This window comes from Crassostrea angulata, chromosome 5, assembly GCF_025612915.1.
Source record: "Crassostrea angulata isolate pt1a10 chromosome 5, ASM2561291v2, whole genome shotgun sequence".
NCBI lineage: Eukaryota > Metazoa > Mollusca > Bivalvia > Ostreida > Ostreidae > Magallana > Magallana angulata.
Window position 1 is genome coordinate 32,929,401 of NC_069115.1, and position 14,255 is coordinate 32,943,655.

Below are 14,255 nucleotides of genomic sequence, written 5' to 3' on the forward strand. Positions count from 1 at the left end.
GATAGCTGCATATCTACTACTATGGGTTGACATTCGATAAGCAACTAGAATTGAATATCGGAACCGACTACAGATCGCTAAATGTATGCTTATATAATAATGAATGTCACTAAATTAATCTAAATTAATAAACTTTAAAGCAAATGTGTTGAGTTTCTGCTGGGAATAGGAAAACTTTACAACCACGTAACTGTAACTCCCCCCCCCCCCCCCCCATAAATTTATTTTTCTAAAATGTATCATTATCAATAATATAAAGATTCAAGATAAGTTTGAGGTCATACTGGCACTGTACCAGTTATCGGCTAAAATTTAACGTTTTCTTTTCGTATTTTCTTATTTCTTAATTTTTTTTGATAAAACTTGACATACTTTAAATAGTGTACTCCTTGTTAATCCATCTGTAAGGTTATATCGTTACCCAGAACCCAAAATATATTGTTTTTGTGCTTTTTAGCACAACCCGAATTTGCCGAGTTTTGACGATTCACTGTACCAGTTATCGGCTACATGATAAAAGACGTAAAATCCCGAGGTCATTCTTTCGGATCTCATCTATAATTTCCCTTACGTTATGTAATCACATTGATTTATAAAAAATAAAAAATTAGTACGATATGCAAAGACATAGGTGTCGGAACCGGGGGGGGGGGGGGGGGGGGGAGGCTATTAAAAGGGGTACATGTAACTTACCCCCCCCCCCCTCCCCAATTTCTTTCTTGTCAATATTTATGATGAGTCTAACAACCCCCCCTTTTAATCTGCTTCCGACGTCACTGATATGTACATGTAAAGAAATAAATTTCCGAGAATGGTCTCTTGCAATAAAAATATTTATTTTATGTTTATATAGAGAATACAAATTAATCCAGAGTTTCTTTTTACTCTTCTCCTCTTTCATTTTCTCTCTTTCTTTGTCCCTTGGTTGTCTGCTTCTGGGTTTTTCCGTTCATTTTTTCTTGTCTTTTCCTTTCTCTTTCTTTCTTCTTTTCCTCTGTCATTAATCTTTTTTCCTATGTCGCTCGCTCTTTTTCTTCTCTTTTTTTTATTCGGTCAATTTTACGTTTTTCCTTTTCCTCCTCCAAAACTCGAGCCTTATTTTCCTTTTCCTCCAGCAACCTGATCACGTTTTCTCCTGTTATGTGTTAAATACTATGCTGCCTATGACCTTCACAACAACTGAGCAAGATCAATTAACATACAGCGTTCATTAACATACAAAAATACAACTAAAAAAGTACAGATGTACTGTGCAATACAAGAAAGATTGCATGACTAGATATTTGACTATTTTGGTGTAAAACAAATGAACCTGATCTATTTGATAAGGAAAATCCACATTTTACAACATGCCATTTGCACTATATTTTCGCGCGGTTTCTGAATGTAAATAAACAGCCTAATACACATGTATACTTGTCATAATGCACTTAATTCTTCCTACAGTTTTCTGTCAATGTGTTTAATCTTAATACTATAAAAAGTTACAAAAGGTTAAGTCTAATGATGAACCTGATTAAGCTTGAATACACTAAACATTGCTATAGAGAGATTCTAAAAATAGCACACTGGTGGCAGATAAACAAAGTCAAAACCTGCATAAAAATATCGCCTTGCAAATCAGAAAACATCTATATGCATTCATAGAAATTAGACATATTACAAATTCTACTCACTCCATTGTGCTCCAATGCTTGTCAAACAAATGAGTATGTGAAAATAAATGCAGCCCTGCTTGGCTACCCGTTGCATGTACACTGTACAACTTATCCGGAACATGTGGGTCAAACATAAAATACAAAATACAAACAGCGCAGATATAATATTTCCGGAATAAGTAACACTACACTCCCCGTCTTATATCATATTGATATAACAAATAACTGATATTGAACTAACACAAATATATCACTAAAATGAAACTGATACACAACGTAAATACATGTACATGTACATGTAATCACTATTCCAGAAGAAGTACCATCTCCGCAATAGGTCTGGTGTAGGTCGTCACCTTTCCATCCTTGACGACACGAATGACAGCCTTTCGGACCAATCTGTCGTTGCTCTCAATTGGGCGCTCGACTATCCCCAATGGCCACATATTCCTATGAACATCTTTCTCGCGCAACAAAACAATGTCTCCGGTCTTCAGATTCTGTTTGCTAGAACACCACTTACGTCTCCTCTGTAAGCTCTCCAAATAGGTGGCACGCCACTTTTTCCAAAACATATCAGATAACACTTGGACATGTTTCCAACTTGCAGAGTACATATCTTTGATGCTCAAATGGTCCGAGATTGTTCCAATCTCTCCCTGCTTCTGGGTCAGTAAAATGTTTGGACTCAATACCATAGGAGACGATGGGTCTGTATCAATTGCCGCTATCGGGCGGGAGTTGAGAATTGCACAGACTTCGGCCATAAGCGTAACTAGCACCTCATGTGTCAGATCTTTAGGCCCTTCTTGAAGAAGCATAGAATCCAAGATCTTGCGAGCACTGCCAATAGCCCGCTCCCAAACACCCCCCATGTGAGATGCATGGGGAGCATTAAACAACCAGGTTGCTCTGTTATCCTTCAGGTAGGTCTGGACCATCTTGTGGTCGACATTTACCGCATTCACATTGAGGTCGTTCACGGCTCCAATAAAATTAGTGCCCTTATCAGAGCGAAAGAGTTTAACTGGTCCGCGCAAGGCTACAAAGCGTCGTAGGGCATTGGTGAAACATGAGCTAGACATGTCCTCTATAACTTCGATGTGAACCGCACGTGTGGTTAGACAAGAAAATAACACAGCCCATCTTTTGCTATGAGCGGACCCACCACGCGTCTTTCTGGTAACCACCGGCCACGGACCAAAAACGTCAAGTCCTACAGATGTAAATGGGGGTCCTGGGGTGAGCCGATCCAAAGGAAGATCTGCCATCTTCTGCTCCTGGGGTGTCCTGCGGAGTTTCCGGTAAACAACACATGAATAGATAATGGACGAAATAAGTCTCTTTCCTCCAAGGATCCAAAAGCCATGAGAACGCACGGCGCCTTCAGTAATTGCTCTTCCCTGGTGGAAAACTTTATTGTGGAAGAAACGTACCAGTAGAGTAGCAACATGTCCATTTGGAACTATAACAGGGTTGAACGAAGCAAGTCCACTGCCCTGCAAGTTGTTGAGACGGCCTCCAACTCTCAGCAAGCAAACATCATCAATGTATGGAGATAAATCTTGAATGCGACTGTTCCTAGGTAGGTTATGTTTTCCTTCAATTGCTTCGAGTTCAGCCTTAAAGGCCTGACGTTGCACACATCTAAGGATGAAGTGCTTCGTGTCTTTGAGCTCAGATTCATGTTTGGTGTTCTGGCACAAGTGCCAGCCTGTACAGTCATTTGAACCTCTGTAGGAGGCAGACACATGGCGAAGGGTAGACAGTGCAGACAAAAGACTGTCCCATGTAGAGAATTTTGCGAAACGATCCTCCATTGGAGTCAGATTTTCTGATAGGTCTGCTTTAAATGCACTCACTTCCGGTCGAATATCCTTGTCTTCGTCAGGGCTGACAAGTGGATAGTCAACTTCTGGTCCAATCTCTGTTAAGTCTTTTGAACAAAACTGCTCTGGTCCAGTGAGCCAGGTGTCCAACATAGTTCTCATATCAGAAACTGATCCCATAGTTGCTGCATCAGCTGGATTCAGGTGAGTAGGTACATAATTCCACTGGCTAGGGGTTGACACCGCATGAATACGTACTATCCTATTGCTTACATAATTGTAAAAACGTCTTGTTCTATTTCTAATGTACCCCAATACCACCTTGCTGTCTGTGAAGTACCTAATAGAGGACGTTGGGATAGAAAGATGATCTGAGACGAACTCTCCAATCTCCGTTGCCAATACGGCTCCACAAAGTTCCAAACGTGGAATACTGTGTCCTGCTGAAGGAGCGAGCTTTGACTTTCCCATTATGAATCCTATGTAATGATTCACCTTCAGGTAAGCTGCGGCAGCAATCGCTGTTTCGGATGCATCAGAGAATATCAGCACTTGTGGGTCTGGGGCTAAGCTTAGCGAACTTGGAACAAACATACGGGGAATCCTTAGAGTGCTCAGCTGGTCTAGGGACATGCTCCAACTCTCCCATCTATCTCTGTGCTCTTCGGGTAAAGGATCATCCCAGCTTGGACTTCTTGTACACATCTCACGTAGAATCATCTTTCCACAGATTGTCAGTGGAGACAGGAAGCCTATGGGGTCAAAAATACTATTGACCTTGGAGAGTATTCCTCGTCGAGTAAAGGGGACATCAGCATCTGGCTTCTGGAAGATGAAACAGTCAGAACTCAAATTCCAGGCCAATCCTAGGCTGTGCTGAACCAAATTGTCATCGTCACCAATTGAGAAATCCTTTATGTCCTTTCCTAGGTCATCTGGAGGGAACGCATCCAATACCTCTTGTACATTTGATACGATCTTGTGCAGTCGTATTTTACCTTCTTTGTCTAGTGCCTTCTGAGTTCGCCTCATCAGGTCAATTACTTCAACAGGAGTTGGTCTAGACGTCAATGCATCATCAACATAAAAGTCCTGGTTTACAAAGCTAACGACCTCAGTATCCGCATCTCGTACTGCACGCCTTAACCCGTATGTCGCCACGGCAGGGGAAGGTCTGTTCCCAAAAACGTGGACAGTCATACGATACTCGATCATCTTACGATGTGGATCATTGTCTTCGTACCAGTAAAATCGTAAGTAGTTTCTGTCCCTCTCATTCACAAAGAAACGGTAAAACATCTGCTGGATGTCACCAGCTATGGCACATGAATCCTTGCGAAATCGCAACAAGATTCCGAGCAAGTTATTGGTTAAGTTGGGTCCAGACAAAAGAGCATCGTTAAGTGAACATCCCTGATGTACTATCGAGGAATCAAACACAGCACGAACCTTGCCAGGTTTCTTTGGGTGTGTCACAGCAAATATTGGGATGTACCAGCACTCGTGTCCATTTGGTATCTCTGGTGCCCTCTCTGCGGCTCCTGTGTTGAATATGTTTTCCATGAATTCACACATCTGCTTTAGTTTTTCAGGATTTCTCTTCAAACTGTTGTCTAGGTTGATGGCCCGTCTGAAAACTTGAGCCTTGTTGTTCGTCAAGGTTGGACGCGTGTTCTTGAAGGGGAGGGGAGACGTCCAATTTCCCCTGGAGTCCATATGAAACGTTTGATCCATCATTGATAGAAACTCTCGATCCTCTACTGAATTTCCAATCTTGTTGTCATGTCTATCTGTGTAAAACACACTATCCCCCTTAAAATCTAGGGTCTGAGAAGATCCGTTGTTTAGAGGGCCTTGAACCTTAACATGAAGACTGTTTTGGCATGGAGTAAATATTGTCCCTCTACCATCATGCTGAATGTTAGTCTTTAGAACACTGAGATCGCTCGGCTTGTGACGACCATCCAAACAAACATCACCAATTATCACCCATCCAAGGCTCAGTTTTTGTGCGAAGGGAGATGCTGAGGGTCCTGTCACTTGACCTTGCACCTGATGTACGTCCACCAAGTCCCTACCAATCAAGAGCTGTATGCTGACATCTTTGCGGAGTGGGGGGAGTTCATTGGCGATGTGTCGTAAGTGAGGATGAGCACGGGCAACCTCTGGGGTAGGAATTTCCATCACATTATCTGGAATGTCATTACACTCTATAATGGGCGGCAGCTTGTGATAAGCAAGTCCGTCCATAGACTGAATGCAGAATCCAACTGCTCTTCTCCCAGATGCCTCAGTCACTCCAGCACAGGATTTAAGTCTATAAGGGATAGGATCAGATGTGACCCCAAGTTGGTTCAAAAGTTCAGAGCGCGCTAGGGTGTGATTGCTCTGGTCGTCAAGCAACACATACACAGTCACAGCATCTTGCGGACGATCAGTGGGAAATACCTTCGCTAGAACGATCTTAGCACAGGAGCGTCCACCATTAACAAAGCCGCAGAGTGAAGTACATTTAGAGGATACCTCTGTTCCCTCCCCGCCATAATTGTTTGCCGTTTCTGAACTGTTGAAGGTTGTTCTTCTAGTATTGGACTCCATAACATGCAGTGCTGTTGGGTGTAGTTCACTGTCACATCTCTCACACTGTATGGGTTGTTTGCAGCTTTTCATCAGATGGTTATTTGATGCACAGCACTTAAAACAGATGCCCTTCTTCTTTAGCAAGTCCTTGCGCTTTTTCATATCCCATCTTGAGAATTCCCTGCAGTGGTTTAAAGAATGATATAATAAATGTATTGGACACACTTTGTCTGGAGGTCCTGAAGTGTTAGTATGGACATCTGTCTTCCGGACAATCACTGACCTCTGGTCTGTAGTCATGCGTGACGTGGTAGATGGTTTACCTGTGGTTGTTTGAGTCTCTATGTGAAAAAATGCGGGGTCATTGCGAATTCTGCTCAACTCACGTACGAAATCCAATGCAAAGGAGAAGGGTGGATAGGATACGTTGTGTTGCCTTTTGTAATTTGCCGCTCTTGTCGTCCATTTCTCCTGTAGATTAAAAGGAAGCTTGTGGATGATGGGTGAAACTCCCGAGGAAGAGTTGAAATATGATAGTAATGTGGAGTAATGCGGATTTTCCATTAATGATTCAATCTCTATCATATTATCCACTAACTCATATAACTTTTTATTCTCCTTGTTCCCAAGTCTTGGAAATGAATTAAGTTTGTGCTTGATGGATGCCTCCACCATTTCCGGGGCACCGAACCGCTCATCCATACGTTCCCATATCCTCTTAACTCCCTGTGATGGATCAGAACCTAGTGATGATCTGATAGTCTTAGCGTGTCTAGCTGAATCTGGTCCCAGCCAGCGAATAAGTAGATCCATTTCTTCAGAAGGGCTCACATGTAGCTCAAACATGATGCTCCTGAAATTAGTCTTCCACGCAGAGTAATTCTCTGGCTTTTCATCAAATGTTGAAAGTCTTGTCATTAGTAGGTCTTTCTTTAGAAGGAAGGAAGTCAACTCTGACGTAACTTTGTTGTCATGATTGGGAATGACTGAATGTTCGTGAACAACAGGCACTGTTCTATATACAGAATTGTTCTGGATGGGTACTGGGTTCATAGTCCTTGGCTGAATAACATTATCTGGTTGACGGGAAAAATGTTCAGCGATATATGGCTCGGTCCTATCTTCAGAATTGTGCTGGATGGGTACCGGATTCACAGTCCTCGGCTGAATAACATTCTCCGATTGATGGGAAAAATGTTCAGTGATATATCGCTCAGTACGAGTTTGGTCCACAGGAATAGCTAAAGAGGGAGGACGTTCATCTTCATCATAGATAGAAGCAGCTTTAACTTCCGCCTCCATTTCTACTGCCTCTTTCTTCAGTTTAAGAACCGATAGCTCAGCGTCAAGTTGCTCCTCTTCCTTTTTGTGTTTAATTTCTGCTTTCTTCTTCTGAATTGATGCCTCTTCCTCTGCTAATTTCAATTTGGCTTGAACTTCCTCCAATTTTATGGTGGCTCTTAGTTTCCTTGAAGATGACGAGGCGACCGACTTTGCGTCCACATTTTTGATGATTTTCATCTGCGTCGTTGCAGCCTTGAAAATCTTCTCACAGTTTGCACATGACTGTTCAAAGATTCTCCACTCTTTCGTGCTTTCTGTTGTTCTCTCTCTTTTCAGAAAATCAAAAAAGTCTAAACAAGTCTTATTATAACCTTGGTAGTTCTGTTGTAACTCCAACTCCAAGTCATTCGCATCATTGATTCCACAATTAGAAATCCTGTTTAACGTTTCTTGAAATCTGGTCCAAGCCTTTTCCACTCTGTCCTTATGATGTTCCCTCTTGTCTTCATAATGTTGTTCTCCCCTTTCCGTAAGAGTTCGCACACGATCCTGTTCTGTAGAATCTTTCGTCTCTTGAGGGGTTTGAGGGGTTCCGTCCTTGTTTGACGCCATTTGGAAATGGAATTTAACTATGCTGCCTATGACCTTCACAACAACTGAGCAAGATCAATTGCAGTAGTTTAACCTTTATTGATGTGTGTATAAGTGGTTAAATCTGAAAACATAACAAAGCGTTCATTAACATACAAAAATACAACTAAAAAAGTACAGATGTACTGTGCAATACAAGAAAGATTGCATGACTAGATATTTGACTATTTTGGTGTAAAACAAATGAACCTGATCTATTTGATAAGGAAAATCCACATTTTACAACATGCCATTTGCACTACATTTTCGCGCGGTTTCTGAATGTAAATAAACAGCCTAATACACATGTATACTTGTCATAATGCACTTAATTCTTCCTACAGTTTTCTGTCAATGTGTTTAATCTTAATACTATAAAAAGTTACAAAAGGTTAAGTCTAATGATGAACCTGATTAAGCTTGAATACACTAAACATTGCTATAGAGAGATTCTAAAAATAGCACACTGGTGGCAGATAAACAAAGTCAAAACCTGCATAAAAATATCGCCTTGCAAATCAGAAAACATCTATATGCATTCATAGAAATTAGACATATTACAAATTCTACTCACTCCATTGTGCTCCAATGCTTGTCAAACAAATGAGTATGTGAAAATAAATGCAGCCCTGCTTGGCTACCCGTTGCATGTACACTGTACAACTTATCCGGAACATGTGGGTCAAACATAAAATACAAAATACAAACAGCGCAGATATAATATTTCCGGAATAAGTAACACTACAAATACACATTCATGAAAAGATTGCATTTCAATAAAATGATAAAATAATGATAGTGAGTTTATCATAATGTTGGAGTTTACAAATGCAATTTGCTAAAAATAGTTAACTGGCTTTAATACAAACTGAAAGGCCTGGATAACGCAAACGATATTGAAAATGGTTCGGGTAACCTGTAAGAACTCTTGCTTCTGTTATTATTTTAGAGCTTTTCTTCTTTTGGCCGTTTTGGTTCTGATCAATTGGAGGCATCAGAATGTTTGCCAGGGAGTCGGGTATGCGACCTTGTGTGACCAGGGGGTTCGTAGCAACAAGTCTCTTCGTCTCTATCTCGAGACTTGTTCCACAGCTATGACATAAGATAGTTTCTGGTGTTGCCTCATCTAATAATTCAAGACAAAAAATCATTTTGAAAATGATTTGCTTGTTCCGGTCAAAATTTCTTCAGCAAAACATCATCAATCAATCAACAGTTAGATCGATCGATAAAAGAATGAATAGATTTTTTTTCTCTTATATACCATGCATAGCATATTAACGAGTTTGTAAGGTTAATTAAGTATCAAAGTACATGTATAGATATTCAGATATTGTATGTGTTAATAAGATATTGCTCATTTACTCTCTATGAAATCTTCGCTTTGCTTTTTGTTCGATGTGTCAGGAAAGTCCCTTGGTAGGATTTGTGTCTTGTCGATGGCATCAATGTCTATTGGATAAATGCCACATTTCATGAAACCCGATTTCACCCGTGCTGGCGTGCAGATATGGTCAATGGCGGAACTTTTCATCAACAGCAAAATAACAAATAAAATTATTAAAATCCTCTAATCTCTTTGTATTTATATCAATACCATAAGTTAAGGATTACTCAGGCACGTATCATGAAGGGGGGGGGGGGTGCTGCCCCATTCAATTTTCTCTCAGCAGTCAATTTCTTAAATTTACACATATAAAAAGTGAATAAACATGGATCGAGTTGCTTACCACCACCCTTTTTTGGGAGCATGTAAAAAAATGAAGTGGAAAAGAAGGGATGCAATAGTGAAATCGAGTTAAATTGTATTATAGGTACAGAACGATAACCCCCCCCCCCCCCCCGCCCCACGGATAAGGATTTGCATGGTTTTTAGAAGTTGTAAATTTATTCTTTTATTATTTGTCAATATTGTTTTGGGGAGTCTGCGCCCCCCTCCCCCCTCCTTTTCAAAAATGATGCTACGTGTCTGTTGTTTATTGTACCGGTATTAGAAGCACTATCTACATTGCGTCATATATTCGTGATTCTGTACCTCAGAAGCATTGGGAACTTCCCTATTATGGTATTTGGATTAGCGTATCCAACAGAAGCCGCAAGTGATGCTACCTTTTGTTTTAAAGGGCCAAAAATGGAAACGTCGAGGGGTTGCAGAATATGGGTTGTGTGTTGCGGCAAACCCATGACATGGACGTCGTTAGCCATTGCCTTTTTAAGAAGGGACAGTGAGATATGGGAATCGTGGTTGTCGAAGATGAGAAGAACTGGTCTCCTACTTCCGCAGTGCGGCAGAAAAATATTATCGAACCACAACTCGAAAAGCTCACTATCCATGTAGCCACTGGCGGACGAGCCAAACAACCAGCTTGGAGGAACCCCGTCCGTAAAATTCCTGTGGGGCAGACCTCCTTCAAAGATTATGTAAGTTGGAAGCACCCTGCCGTCAGCTGCGACACAAACATGCGCTGTACAATGCGAGTGTCCAAGATTTGACTGCTGGTACGCATGTGTGCCTTTACCAACCAAAACCTTCTTTCGACATTTTTCTTTACCTGTACTTGAGGGAAATTTTGTATTTTTTAATATCACATTTGTAAATACCGCTATTTCATCCACTCGGCAATACCAATTTAATTTCATGCGTCGGACTCACGCGCTCATATTTAAAGAAAACAAAATAAAATAATATTTAAAAAATCACGTTAATTAATTGTAAATTCTATTTAATTTCCACTTCCATGTTAAGTACTTGTTTTCATCTGATGTCCTACAAATATGCAATTAAATTGGTGTGACCGTAGTTTTTCTTTTTCTTTTGAATATATAATTATTGTATAGTTATCTTCAGTTTTTTAGTCCATGAAATTGTATTTTAATAGTCATGCAATATGAGTTAGCATTTTTAAAGAACCGCTAAATCCGCTTTCATCACAGTTGAATATCTGTGCAGGTTTGTCCTTAAGGCCAAAGTCTTCAACAGTTTTATTCAAAAGATTGAAGTACTGGTTCATGACAGTCCAGTTGGATTCTAGCTCTAGATTTATCTAGCACCTCGGGAACTCTTTCCGAAATGTCGGGATGTCTTTTGAAAAACTGCCGACACCACTTATCTGAAGGGCCATTTTCTAGGTTGAACAATGTGTTTCGTCCACGTTCTTTAACTATTGCAACCACGAACGACTAAATTGAATTAAAAAAAAAACATTGAAGAAAATTAACTAGACTGATCCCTTCAAAATATTCAGATTAAAGTAGAAATTGGTGTATAAAATAGTGTATAATTTTAAGAAATCGTGTACTTATGTTTTAGCAACATAATTATATCAATAAAAGAGAGACCTTCAATAGTTTTCTCGACACGGGAAAACCTCTTGTTCCCATGTGTTTAATGTAATTTAATAGAGACACTTCTTCTTCCTCGGTAAGCATACGTGGTGGACCTGGCGTTGTTCTCTCTATCTTGTTTTCTTCTTTTATGTGGTCAAACACAGTTGACCTAGGCACTTGGTATTCTCGAGCAGCCTGATAAGTATTTAACTTTTTTGTTCTTACATCAGACACAGCCCGATGGAAGCATTCCTCTTGGTACTGGTGTCTTTTTCTTTTGTTCATCTTTCTCTTTTTTTTTATACACAAATAAATATTAAAATATATGAATGCAACTTTATTTTACGGGGGCAATAGAGATGGCGGAGAATTGGATATGGGACTTAATATATTTTTCTTTTTTTTGTTTATATAATTACAATTTTAAAAAAAAATATCTATTGTCTTTCATTACCTTTAAAACAGTTTGATAGTGTATTTTAAGTTCAAGTTGATTAGATAGAGTGGCATGCATGTACTGGTTTGTTGATTTTATCGATGCAATTAATTTTATGTAATTGTAATTCGAATTATGTCCCTTTGTGGGGTCAGACTAAAGGTCGTAAGGGTTATGATACATAAACAAAACTCATAAAATTAATCCTTTGGTATCATGCGGTAATACACAAAATCGTACTGAATATTCAAACATGTTGTCGAATTAACTTGTCGTTTAACTGCGATATGAATCTTTCATAATTCAGCGATTTCCTTTTGTTTGTATGCATTGATATTGTATGTCAAATCAAAGAAGGGATATATAACAACGTATTACAGAAGTCATAGTCTATTTTTAACTTATTACATCACTTCCCCCACTGCTGAAAGTGCAAAGATGTAAATCAACAGGTAAACAATGATCGTTTAAGCTAATGTTTAAAGGATATTCAAGAAAGTTTTTAAGCAAACTTACGTTTCTTTATTCGGAGCAGACGACCAAATTAAAAAATCTCGGATAGTCGCGCGCTATAAACCCGAACTCTCAGTTTAGCCGATAACTGGTCTTAGCCGATAACTGGTACAGTACCAGTATAACTAAAAAAGCTGTTTATGGGCATTTGCAACGTGCTTCAGAAATAGAAATACACATCCAAAGTCAGTTAAAGTGCCCCAAAAATTTTCAAAAAACGGCTCAGAACAGATATCGCAAGAAATGTATAAATTTGGATAGAGCAATATCTGAATGACCAGAAAACACATATATGAGCTCTGGAAAATCAGATATTATATTTTTCAGACATATTTAACAAACCCAGTGTAATTTTAGAAGTGAATTACGTAACTTCATGGAATACTATACAAAAGGTAAAATAAATTTTTATTGTAGCATTCAAAATAGTGTTTTAAGTAATAATACTTGATGCAGATAGAGTAACTATCCAATTAAAAACCATAGTTCAATGGAAAATTGACTATCAATTCTAAAATAGTCCATTTACCACATAGTATCTGTAAGGTAAAAAGTAAAAAAATGTTGTCTTATAAGAAACTTATTTTATTTATTCTTTTTTAAAACTTACATACTAAATTCAACAGAGAATTATGCATCTGCTTTCATTTGTATACCTTTTACGAAGAGATTTTTAAGTTTTTGTTATGTTGAAACTCAGAGGAAATATTTTTTTTAGACATTTTTTTTTTTGGTCTTCTTTGTAACGTAATTCACATTAATTCTTTAAAGTGCAAATCAATACGTTTTTTTATGATTAAACAGCAGTATTTTTACAAATGAAACTATGGGAAATAAAAAAAATATATTGCAATACCTATGCAAATGATAAAATATATCTCCAAAGTGTTATGATTGTTTCAAATCAGATTATGGCACATTTCACATATCTTGTTAAATATCAGGGAAATTCAAAAGCTGCATGTTCTTAAAGAACATAATAACTACTTACTTACAGATAATAAAGCAATATTTTCTTGTGTCCATATTAATTTGATGGGAATGGGCAATGAATTATATTTCAAAATAAGTCTGTAGAATAAAACAAGCAACGTAACGTAATTCACAAACGAAGTTGTAAGAGTCAATATGGAAATAAAAATAAAAAGTAAATAAAGTTAACTTATTGAAGGGATTTTAATAGTTAATCACACAAACTTTGAACTTTTCTTCATATATTTCAGAAAATTTAAGCATATTTCTAGTCTCTTCCTGCTATACTGGGTCGTTCAAAGAGCAAAGAATATCACTATTTTTCTGTACTAGGAATCCAAGTTTTGTCTGTCTGTTCGGGCATTTAAAGGACTTTTCCCCACCTATCATAAATGTGATATGATATCCCTGGTCTTATTCGATAATTATTTCAACATACAGTGTACTATAAACCATCGTACATGGTGGCAACATGCACGCATCTACTTGATACTTGCGTTCACCTAATCACCAACAATATAATTATATGTTCCAGTGCTTGCTTTCGGTAAAACTGTTGGTAGGGGTGTTACCCTCACTGCCTTGCCAAGGAACAGAGCTCATACAGCAAGTTACCCACTCTTTGCAAGCCACATGGTACCAAATTGACGTTTTTGAAACTTGCGTCCCAGAAACATGATCTGCACGGCTATTACAACTCGCACCCCCCCTCCCCCACCCCGTGAAATAACAGCATAATAACCTCTTTTTTGCGATAGTTTTCTCTAACCTTTGGTCTTTTTTGTTCCCAGGATTTCTTTTAAAGCTTTGCATATTTCATTCTAGTCATTATATTAAATTAAAACAGTAGTTATGTTTGTTCGTGAATTACGTTACACTGTTGTAAATTACGTTACACTCTAATATAGACTTATACCTCATTTAAACACCAAACGAATCAATGTTTCATATTTATGATATCAAAGTTTAACCTTTATTCTTCATTCTCAATATAAAATTCCAATAACATCATTAAAAACCAAAAAG

At 38.6% G+C, this 14,255-nt stretch overlaps 1 pseudogene; it reads right to left on the reverse strand.

The window, feature by feature from the left end:
* Positions 1 to 755: 755 nt before the first annotated feature.
* LOC128182997 (uncharacterized) lies at positions 756 to 12,371 on the reverse strand (annotated as a pseudogene).
* Positions 12,372 to 14,255: the final 1,884 nt, after the last annotated feature.